Source organism: Haliotis rufescens, unplaced genomic scaffold (genome assembly GCF_023055435.1).
Source record: "Haliotis rufescens isolate VD_foot unplaced genomic scaffold, xgHalRufe1.0.p SCAF_1, whole genome shotgun sequence".
NCBI lineage: Eukaryota > Metazoa > Mollusca > Gastropoda > Lepetellida > Haliotidae > Haliotis > Haliotis rufescens.
In genome coordinates, this window is record NW_025963779.1 from 68406477 (window position 1) to 68419705 (window position 13229).

A 13229-nucleotide genomic window follows, 5' to 3' on the forward strand; every position below is an offset into this window, starting at 1 on the left:
TCCATCTTTTTTTTAAATGACACTCCTGTGATGTTAACCTACCTTACAAGTATAAAATTACACCTTATAGGGATTGGCCTACAATTTCTAGCCGGGAGGTATCAAATACATCCATATGTTATAATTTCTTTTTGTAAAATTTTCGAAATGAGATTGGCATGAGTAGATAATAAAGTCAGTGATTTACGCTACTTTAAACTTTACCGTATTTGGGTTGTACATTTCATGTCATGTTGTTGTGCTGGATGTAAATAGTAACGTAGCTGTAGTTACGAAAGATAATCCAGTAATTAAACACTTATAGAACAATGATTATCTTTAATGCCAATTATATAATGTATGTTATTTCTCATGTCACTTTCAATACATTGCTATTTGTATGTGTATCATGTTTGGGAGAGGCATTCAGATAAGCAAAATTGGCTTGTTTGCCAGTCCCTCACATTTCTGGAAATAAATATGTTAATATCACGTCAGCTTAATGTGGGCGCTATTTCCGAAGTGATGAAGGACATATAAATCTATCACTTTTCCGAAACACATGATCACCAAGAAGCATAATCAGGGTAAATATGGGATTCGAACCCACGATCATGACATTGTGGCACGACTAAGAAGTATGGAACGAAACTACAGCGTATAAGGCGACTGACCCACCGCTTACAACAGGCACTCGAACCGAAGCTCATTGCAGACAATTCGTCATTACACGGTGAACTCTCTCCCCCCCCCCCCCCCCCCCCCCGCGCGCTCCTCCACGCACCCTCAATTCTCACTACCTTGTTAACACACACACGATCCCATAATGTATAACATGGACGTATCAATAAACCAATGATAAGTCTGAACTATAAGCATAAAAGTCTACTCGGCTTGCTTCTATTAGCCATCCAACATGAATACCCTAAATGGCTTAATGCTATCAATATCCATCTTCAGTGATAAAAGAATTTTCGCCGCTATCCAAATCGTTTTAATTCTATTCACATATTTGTCAAAGAGGGGCAAGTTTTATGGAAGACGTTTTCCGACATGACGAATCTAGGAATGAATAAAGCTATAAATTTAGAAGTCTTCCATACAACACAGGCAATAAACATGTTTGTTATACTTGTCTGTGCAAACCCATTTCTTCCATGGATACTTTCATGTTCGTAGATGATGTAGAACGTGTAAATATATGACTTGGTATGTAACAAAAAAGTAAAAACGGGGGTAAAAAAGTTGATGTCTCGTGGTCGAGTCAGTCGGCACATTCCTTAATGAAATCAATTAAGAAAAGGTCTAAAGGATATAACATGTTGGGTAACTGAGCGTTTTATGTAATTTGAAAAATCTTTATCTGATTTCAGACCAAGGGAGGTTGAAGGCGCGCAAGGGAAGTCGAAAGTGCGAAATTCCTTTGATATCATTTCATACGTTTTATTGATATGTCAATGTGACACAGCCTTCTCAAATACAGTTTCTAATCAGAAAATCCCGAAATTACTCAAAATTATCATTGATTTCAGAATATTTCCGCGTACCGTAATGAGATAAATTTACGGTCACGTGCTCTTAAAATGTCCGGATGGCCTTTTCTCGTAACGCAATAAACAAGCGTCGTTCTCTCTAATGAGGGTACGCTTCTGAAGCACTAATCAGGTTTTATCACAAAACACAAGTTAAAAGCAGAGTTAAACTAGTATGCATCATTAGCCTTAGCTCATGCGCGAGTGTTGAGGCAGAATGAACATTTATTGAAATAAAATCAGTTAAAAGCCTTCTATTGAAGGAAACATTCAGCTAGGAAATACGCCCAGCACCAGACATATACAATGTATTGAAATGAAACCAGGGATAAACGATTGCAGTGGTGTTGTTTGAGGATAAATGGGTGCTCCTTTGACAAATGAAAGAAATAGGTGTATATAATTCAGGGAAATAATGTGTTCACACAGCTCATCGTGAAAATAAACATCAATCAGTATGGGAACAAATTGTATTAAACACTGTTAAAAGCTAAACAATTATCATTTAGAACATTGTCTATTCATAAGTGGTGATCATGGCTCGCCATACATTCACCTTATGAATATTCATTGTGATCTAATTATTAACCATAAATTTAACAAAGTAAAGGCACATTATCAATTTGCAGTTTGTAGTGATAGGGCGGTGTTCTGATGGAACCCGAGCAGCATGGCAATTTACAATCATTTGCACAGCTGGTATATTGCGACTTACGATAAAACGGAATTATAAGTCAGAGTAACAGACGGAACATGGGAATGATTTAGAGAACACGTACACCCACATATATACTGAACCGCAAAAGAAACGTCACCATGAATAGATATATGAGAAACCTTATTTGTCCAAACACTGTAAACATACTTTGAGACATATTAAAAAGATGAAACTTGGCAAAATGATCATCAAGGTTGAAATTAAAGTGTCAAATGTTCTTAAAGTGAAACACAACACTCGTCTGTGAGAAAATGGCATCACAAGTCAGTATCTCGTGTGTCCGCCATGTGCATTGATGACGTGCAACGTCGATACATGGAATGGATGGGGCGGTTGATGAAGGCCATAGGCACTTGAGCCCACACTCTGAGGAACGCCTGACGCAGTTCGGCCTTGGTTGGACTTCATTCAGCCGTCTTTGAATCTCGTCCCAAAGGTGCTCAATGGGATTTAAATCGGGACTGAGGGTAGGCCACTGCATGGTTCCGATGCCATTCTGCTGGAGGGAGTCTCCTGTTGCTCTCGCAGTGTGGGTACGGGCGTTATGCTGAAACTCGACGTGCCAAATGAGGTATGGCGTGTGGTCTCAAGACTCGATCAATGTACCGAACTGCTGTGACACCATTGCCTCTCCCTGGACCGATGTTCTGGAAGACCACAGGGCCGACCCTCTGTGCAAGACCAATTCCACACCACACGATGATGCTCGGACCACCCCACGAGTCTCTCTCAACAACACAAGCATCCGAATAACGTTCCCCACGGTGTCGCCAGACTCTCTCTGCCATCTGCTGTTGAGATACAGTTAACGGCTCTTGTCTGAGAAGAGGACTCCACTGCCGGTGGCGCCAATGCTGGTGCTGAAGACGGTCCCGGCGATGACGTGGAGTCAGAATGGGTCCTCGGTGTGGCCTGTGACAGTGGAGGTGTCTGCTCGTCAATCGTCATGGGTGTGTTCCCAAGGTCTGTCGAGCAGTTTCCGCAGCAGTAACAGAGAACTTGAAGATGCTGTCGCACAATCTCACGTTCCTGACGTCGGGTGACCTTTTGGTCTTACACTACGTGGTCGGTCATCTGTAGTATTGGTGGTCTGGTACCGTTGCTGGAGCCTGTATATGGTCCTTACGTGGACTTAAAATGCATTGGCTACTTGCCGGGCGGTTTGTCCAGCTTGCAATCGTCCAAGGGCTTGGTGTCGCTGATTTCTTTTCAATCTTGGCATGGCTGTAGCAATCTAATAACGAATGAATGTTTTCCGATCTGGGTGGATTTTTATAGGGCAAGACATAGGGGAACGCATGTGCTTTTCAATTTGCACGGAACTCACGTGCTTCGGGTTACCATGGCCGTTGCTGTGATGCGTTTGGGCGATCAGTTTTATTGTCTTCTGCTTTGGTTTTTTATCATCAAATTTCTTTTCTCCGGACAAGGTGATTATAAATTTTCGAAACTTTGACCAAAAATACCCAGATATTTTAATGACAACTTTTCATGTTACTTGGTGTGACGTTTCTTTTGCGGTTCAGTATATATACATAGAGACCAGATGCACCCACATAACAAATATACAAGGAACACATACCTCCACAGAACATTTGCATGCACGCACGCACGCATGAATACATATATAGTCGTGCAGCTCAAAACAAACACTAACAGAACAATACAGACAAAAACACACTCATACCACCTACACTGTAACAACACTCCTCACACTATCTACACTGTAACAACACTCCTCACACCATCTACACTGTAACAACGCTTCCCAAACCATCTACACTGTAACAACGCTCCCCACACCATCTACACTGTAACAACACTCCTCACACCATCTACACAGTAACAACGCTTCTCACACCATCTACACTGTCTGTAACAACACTCCTCATACCACCTACACTGTAACAACACTCCTCACACTATCTACACTGTAACAACGCTTCTCACACCATCTACACTGTAACAACGCTCCTCACGCCATCAACACTGCAACAACGCTCCTCACATCACACTGTAACGACACTCCTCACAACATCTACACTTTAACAACACTCCTCACACCATCTACACTGTAACAACGCTCCTCACATCTACACTGTAACAACACTCCTCACAACATCTACACTGTAACAACACTCCTCACACCATCTACACTGTCACAACGCTCCTCACATCTACACTGTAACGACACTCCTCACAACATCTACACTGTAACAACACTCCTCACACCATCTACACTGTAACAACGCTCCTCACATCTACACTGTAACAACCCTCCTCACACCATCTACACTGTAACAACACTCCTCACACCATCTACACTGTAACAACGCTTCTCATATCTACACTGTAACGACACTCCTCACAACATCTACACTGTAACAACGCTCCTCACACCATCAACACTGTAACAACACTCCTCACACCATCTACACTGTAACAACGCTCCTCACATCTACACTGTAATGACACTCCTCACACCATCTACACTGTAACAACGCTCCTCACATCTACACTGTAATGACACTCCTCACACCATCTACACTGTAACAACGCTCCTCGCACCATCTACAGTGTAACAACGCTCCTCACACCATCTACACTGTAACAACACTCCTCACACCATCTACACTGTAAAAACAATCCTCACACCATCTACACTGTAATGACGCTCCTCACACCATCTACACTGTGACAACGCTCCTCACACCATTTACACTGTAACAACGCTACTCACACCATCTACACTTTAACAACGCTCCTCACACCATCTACACTGTGACAACGCTCCTCACACCATCTACACTGTAACAACACTCCTCACACCATCTACACTTTAACAACGCTCCTCACACCATCTACAGTGTAACAACGCTACTCACACCATCTACACTGTGACAACTCTCCTCACACCATCTACACTGTAAAAACACTCCTCACACTATCTACACTGTAACAACGCATCTTACACCATCTACACTGTAACAACGCTCCTCACAACATCTACGATGTCACAACGCTCCTCACACCATCTAAACTGTAACAACGCTCCTCACATCTACACTGTAACAACGCTCTCCACACCATCTACACTGTATCAACACTCCTCACACCATCTACACTGTAACATCGCTCCTCACATCTACACTGTAACAACGCTCTCCACACCATCTACACTGTATCAACGCTCCTCACACCATCTACACTGTTACAACGCTCCTCACACCATCTACACTGTAACAACGCATCTTACACCATCTACACTGTATCAACACTCCTCACACCATCTACACTGTAACAACACTCCTCACACCATCTACACTGTAACAACACTCCTCACACCATCTACACTGTAACAACACTCCTCACACCATCTACACTGTAACAACGCTCCTCACATCTACACTGTAACAACGCTCTCCACACCATCTACACTGTAACAACGCTCCTCACATCATCTACACTGTAACAACGCTCCTCACACCATCTACACTGTAACAACGCTCCTCACACCATCTACACTGTAACAACGCTCCTCATATCTACACTGTAACAACGCTCTCCACACCATCTACACTGTAAGAACGCTCCTCACACCATCTACACTGTAACAACGCTCTCCACACAATCTACACTGTTACAACGCTCCTCACACCATCTACACTGTTACAACGCTCCTCACACCATCTACACTGTAACAACGCTCCTAACACCATCTACGATGTCACAACGCTCATCACACCATCTACGATGTAACAACACTCCTCACACCATCTACGATGTCACAACGCTCCTCACACCATCTACGATGTCACAACCCTCCTCACACCATCTACGATGTCACAACGCTCCTCACACCATCTACGATGTCACAGCGCTTCTCACACCCTCTGCGATGTCACAACGCTCCTCACATCTACACTGTAACACCGCTCCTCGCCTCTATACTGTAACCTGTCTCCTAAGATACATATCTTTATTAGCTGATATATGTAATAAACATTGACTACTAAAACAGAAGCTTCGCTATGCATGAACTCCAAGATAACAGTTGAACCACTCCCCGGAGGCCGTGTTAAACTAAACACCCTTAACTCGTCATATTAAACAGTGAAAACCGATGATCCATTCTAAACAATACTGACATATTAACAATTTGAGATCAAGTTACAGCTCACGAGGCGCATTATCCCTTGCTGTGACGTCATAGTCAACCGGAAGTAGACCCACACACAACTGGAAACGCTCATAAAACGCAACAGACTGGGTTAAATGGGGCTATCTGGTTTTCGTCCCAATTCGCTAATGAATTATTTTGGCAAGTTTTCCCCGGAGATGCGACTGGTTGTAGAAATGAAAGTCTGTAATTGGCCTTGCAAGTCAGCGTTTGGGCGGTATCCCAACCATCAGGCTAATTACACAAGGGCCCCAACATCAGAACTCGGGACTGTGGTAGAACTAGACCCCGGTCTTCTCTAACCAACGATATTTGCATGTTTAGTCCCCCTTGTGTAGAATCCCCCTGTACATTTGATCTCGGAGCCTTTGGGTTGTGTTTACTGTGAAGTTCGATATTCGTGTCGGTGTGTAGTGCAATCCCTTTGAGCACCTCTGGCATCAGATGCTAGCAAAACGCATTAATAAATTGATATTTGGATACGAGCTATACTCTACGGATATGGTTCATTTATATTTGGAATTTAAAACGCCACGTCAATCCAGATCATTTCTTGTCAAAGCCACCCGTGCCTTTTGAAATGAAAATTGTTAGGCGTCTTCATTAACGCAAATGGGACTTGGGTTGTCATACTCTCATGTTAAATATCCCTTTCTTGCCAACCGGGATGTATTTCAAATTGGAATCAATATCACGAAATCCGTTCAGACGGAATAAAATTCAAAGAACGTTGTCAATTTCAGGCCATTACACTCCTGTGAATCAAGTGACGTGAAATGTATTCTTGTTGAGACCTTTTTCTTACCCTTGGCATTTCCGTATTTCTACTTCTTGCTCTGCTTCGACGGAATTAAGAAATATGGTATAATCGTAACGTAAAATCGCCTCTTTTCAAGAATATCTATTTCAATAGGGTTTCGCTTATTGGCATCAAGACCGCTTAATTCAAGACGTTTCTTTTCATCTTAAGTATCGGGTTTATACCTGATGAAATATTTTTGTGTTTATTCCCAGGTTCTGTTTTAAGTACAAAGCTTTTATAACGGTTATTATTCGGGTAAAATACTTTCACTCTCTAGATAAAATAAAACCCCGTTATGAAATTCTTAAACACAATGCAGCTTAATTGAGGGTTTAGAACAGGTCATTAAATGTATTGACGGCCTTGGCGTTGAGGGAAGCGATGAACTAGAATGCTGGTATATAGTTTACTGATATATCTGCTTGTAACATTATTAACTCAAGTGCAGTATGACATTTAACATGGAAATTAATTATCAAGTGTTAGACTAAACTAGCCCCATTCGTCGACGGCGAAAATGCTCAAAAAAACATTTCATAGTTTTAGCAGCATGACAGCATTTCATTGGAAAACGATTTGAAGGAGAATTAAATTGGAGTACTCAATTTTGATTATAATAATAACAATAAAGTATTGTATCTCTGTTGTGTTCTCTGATCACGTGAGTGTTTCTACAATTGTCCGAAATCAACACATAAAAACGTTATTGAGATTGAAATCATAATGTATATGTAAATATTTGTGTATTTGTTGAAAACACATACCATTTTAAATGAAATTAAGTGATTAGCAATGCATAAGCCTCAACTACCATTAGGTGCCCACGACACAATGGTAGACGTTATCGATAACATGCCTAACTTGAACTTCACATCTAAACTCCATGTTCGATGTGCCTTGTACACACATCTTCTCTGTCACATACCTTCTCCCCTACCCCACACCCTGACGCACAGAGGCAATCAGCTGGCCTGACGGGTAAAACGTGCATATCACAACATAACACAGGCATCGATTTCATTTTCTTCGGCGTCGAAAACATGTCACTCAGAATATAACATATTGATTTTCTATACTTAAATGCTTTGAATGTTTAATCAAATCAAAAACTACGAAAAAGACAAAGAGCCCCGTGAGTCATACTTAAAATGACACATTGTCCTACACCTGGATGACGATTACGGCAGACAATAGACATTCTGTAATGAACTTGCCTTGTTATTGACAACCATAGATGATGTCAACATCAATATAGTCATTATCACTCTCGCTCGCTGTGCATCTGGTTCACGTGAATATGGATAATTCGAATTTACGACGAAGAAGCAAAATAAACACTACCAGGAATCATTTGGGAACGAACGCGCATAAAACGAGGAGCAGTCATTAACGAACACATATGCAACATACACGATATTGACAACACCAGAGGGCTTGTGTGTCGCATCGTTCCATGCTGAAATCGATCATTTGGAAGCAAGTGACAATGAGTGCTTGGTGATTTCTTATCTGTGTTTGTGCGCCAGCAATTGCTGACAGTGAAGGTATCAGTGTATGTGAGGGGTCATTAGGCACTGTCAGAGGTCATCTTCGCGACCTTAACCTTCTGATGTTCTTCGAACAGAACATGATATGCAAACATATCTGTCTGTTAATAATTATGTGAGTTAAAAACTTGCGTTTGTAATCGCCAACCAAAAACAGAGAAGCGCGTATTAAGGGATTTCAAATAAAATATACTAGTACACCCACAAATGTATTAAATACTGTTGCGCATTCTTTTTTTATCGATACCTAGTAGGAATTACTCAACACACACACCCCACACTCCCCCCCCCCCCCACCCCCACCCCCCCACCCCACCCCCCCACACACGCGCGCACACACACGCATACACATACATACATACATACATACATACATACATACATACATACATACATACATACATACATACATACATACATACATACATAACAGGCATAACACACATCGAAATCAACGTTGGATATGACATGTGTCAATTAGAATTATATGTCAAATTCTCTACAGGATACCACAACTTCCCTGTCCCCCCTTGCAAACCAAAACATTAAGATCTACAGTATTTGAAACTCCAAGTTTACATCCGGCAGTCACACGAGTTCCCTGACGGCAAGGGTCATACTCAAGTACACGACATGAGTTATGGTATGTTTGCGTGGCCGAGAGATATAAACAAACACTTTGCAGGAGGCATTAAAATTTCACTAAGTGAACGCCACATTTCGATAATTTACACCTGTTAATAACGCTGACATTGACCAGTTTCGGGCATTTAAACATTTACGGTAAAGAAAAGGAGTCATAAATACTGATGACGAAAGTACAATACGGCACATGAAATCGACACGCAGCCATGCCACAGCACGCACCTGTGAGTTAGGGCGGTAGTCTTTGTTCTGCGGATATGTGTGAACGAAAAGTTAAACTAGACATTTAAAAAGTCATTGAGTGTACTTTTATGACAGAGTGTCGGCACAACATGACCTCGAAGTGAGGTGGCTCTGTTAATATGTAATAACATTTCTGAGCAGGGCGTTGATCGAATCCGTGTGCTTGTTGTTGTGTGTGCTCCTAGTTGTGAGTATAAACTGGTGTGTGTGTGTGTGTGTGTGTGTGTGCATATGCTGTTGTTGTGTGTGCATATATTGTTGTTGTGTGTGCATATGCTGTTCTTGTTTGTGCATAAACTGCTGTGTGTGCATTAACTGTTTTGTGTGCATTTACCGTCGTTGTGTGTACATAAGCTGTTGTTCTGTGTGCATATGCTGTTCTTGTTTGTGCATAAACTGCTGTGTGTGCATTAACTGTTTTGTGTGCATTTACCGTCGTTGTGTGTACATAAGCTGTTGTTGTGTGTGCATATACTGTTGTTGTGAGAGCATATAATGTTGTTGTGAATGCATATACTGTTGTGTGTGCATATAATTGTTTGTGAACATAAATTGTTGTTGTGTGTTCTTATACTGTTGTTGTGAGAGCATATAATGTTGTTGTGAAAGCATATACTGTTGTGTGTGCATATAATTGTTTGTGAACATAAATTGTTGTTGTGTGTGCATATACTGTTGTTGTGAGAGCATATAATGTTGTTGTGAATGCATATACTGTTGTGTGTGCATATAATTGTTTGTGAACATAAATTGTTGTTGTGTGTTCTTATACTGTTGTTGTGTGTGCATAAACTGTTGTTGTGTGCATATACCGTTGTATGCATATACTGTTTTTGTGAGTGCATAAACAATTGTTGCGTGTGCATATACTGTTGTGTGTGCATATACTGTTGTTGTGATTGCATTAAATGTTGTTTTCATAAACTGTTGCTGTGTGTGCATATACTGTTGTGTGTGTATAAACTTTTGCTGTGTGCATATACCGTTGTTGTATGCATATACTGTTGTTGTGTGTGCATAGACTGTTGTTGTGACTGCATATAATGTTGTTGTGATTGCATATAATATTGTTTTCATGAACTGTTGCTGTGTGTGCATATACTGTTGTGTGTGCATAAACTTTTGCTGTGTGCATATACCGTTGTTGTATGCATATACTGTTTTTGTGAGTGCATAAACTATTGTTGCTTAGTGCATATACTGTTGTGAGTGCATATACTGTTGTTGTGATTGCATTAAATGTTGTTTTCATAAACTGTTGATGTGTGTGCATATACTGTGTTGTGTGCATAAACATTTGCTGTGTGCATAAACTGTTGGTGTGTGTGCATATACTGTTGTTGTGAGAGCATATAATGTTGTTGTGTGTGCATATACTGTTGTGTGTGCATTAACTGTTGTTGTGTGTGCATATACTGTTGTGTGTGCATAAACTGTTGTTGTGTGTGCATTCACTGTTGTTGTGAGAGCATATAATGTTGTTGTGAGAGCATATACTGTTGTGTGTGCATAAACTGTTGTTGTGTGTGCATACAATGTTGTGTGTGCATATACTGTTGTTGTGTGTGCATATTCTGTTGTGTGTGCATAAACTGTTGTTGTTGTGTGCATATAATGTTGTGTGTGCATAAACGGTTGTTGTTGTGTGCATAAACTGTTGTTGTTGTGTGCATATACTGTTGTTGTCTGTGCATATACTGTTGTGTGTGCATAAACTGTTGTTGTGTGTGCATAAAATGTTGTTGTTGTGTGCATATAATGTTGTTGTGTGTGCATACACTGTTGTTGTTGTGTGCATATACTGTTGTTGTGTGCATACAATGTTGTGTGTGCATATACTGTTGTGTGTGCATATACTGTTGTTGTGTGTGCATACACTGTTGTTGTGTGTGCATAAACTGTTGTTGTTGTGTGCATATACTGTTGTTGCGTGTGCCTAAACTGTTGTTATGTGTGCATATACTGTGTGTGTGCATAAACTGTTGTTGTGTGTGCATACACTGTTGTTGTGTGTGCATATACTGCTGTATGTGTATAATCTACAGTGTGGACTCTACTGTAAGCATTAGGTGGTAGTACGTGCACAACCCTTCATTTCATCCAAGGCCCGTTCTTACAGCTTCTAAAAATCCTCCAACTTCTTCTCTCAATATATTGCCACTGTCAAACCCTCTGTCATTTCCCCTCCGCCAGTACTGTAATGCTTTAAAAAAAGTTAGTTTCAAAACTGCAAAGTCCTACCTGTGAGAATTCTCCACCACCTACGCGTATTTGTTCTCTGTTTTACCCTTGAAAGGAAAGCCAAATAAATGATGACCGTTAGCAATGTTAATCTGTTTACTCCTCTCCGGGGAAAACGTTTACTTTACAAAGTAGTGAATCTGTTGATATTGATTTATAAAACTCAAATCAAGCATCGAAACGGTGTCTTGGTGTATGGCATGGAAGTGTCATCGAGGCAACAAAACTTTGCCTTTCTGATTTACTATTCAAGCGTCGGAAATAAAAAAAACACCCGACAAATTACTAAATTGTAGAACATGACGTAACGTTGTATGTGTAGGGTATTTTCAAGGGGCTAGGATGCAAAGCATCTTTCGAGATAGCTTGTTGACTTTGCTACTGAGCGTGGAACTTGTGCATGATGTATAACATTGATTTGTTGGAGGAGAATTGTCAGAAACACATTCGATATTATCACAAATGACCCTTAACTTGTAAAAATAGACATTTGGTGTAACTCTATCATTGCAAAAAACATGACTTCGGTGTAAAGATACATTAGAGTAACCGTTCATATTTGTTTAAAGTGTTGGCGTAAGATAGAACATGGCAGCTGTGTTAATTTTAACTGTTTTTTTTTATTGAAGGATCGGGATCCTACAGCTATAGTCCACTTGCATCGATTTGGAGGGGGAGGGGAGTGATCCAAATAAATATGATTTATGATAATATAATGTACCAAATTACCCCCAAACAAAACAAATAAATGCACTAAAAGATAAATTTATGTTGAAATGGCCAGGGGAGACACTGGAGAGAGAGAGAATGTCATTTGTTATTTCCTTGTCACACAATACAAACCATATAGCAATCACAATAAAGTAACAGATACAAATTAAAATACTGGAGTCCAGCCGTTGAAGGCTTAAGGGACACTATATACACATACATACATAATTGCTTTGTGTTTAATTATCACAGTGTGACATAGACGTTTGAGATTACCGCGTTAACAAATCTTTAAAGTGTTAATGTAGATATAGCCTTTGCCTTGGATGCCACGCAGACGATAAGATAGCCAATCAAGCATGTCAGTCGACAAAGTACTGGGATATCATTATACAATTAGGGTTGAATAATACATGCTTCGTGGTTAGATACGATGCGGTAGAATAAGATAATTTCAGTCACGGAAATTACGGCCACGCCATAAATCTTTGATAACGTGGAACAATTGCTTCCTGATATCCTCAACTGGTAATATCGGTAAACATGGGCTATTTGAAGCCAATATACCCAGGGGAACAGGTGGAAGGAGATGGGAACAGATGGGGGTTGACCATACAGATGGTGTTTGCCA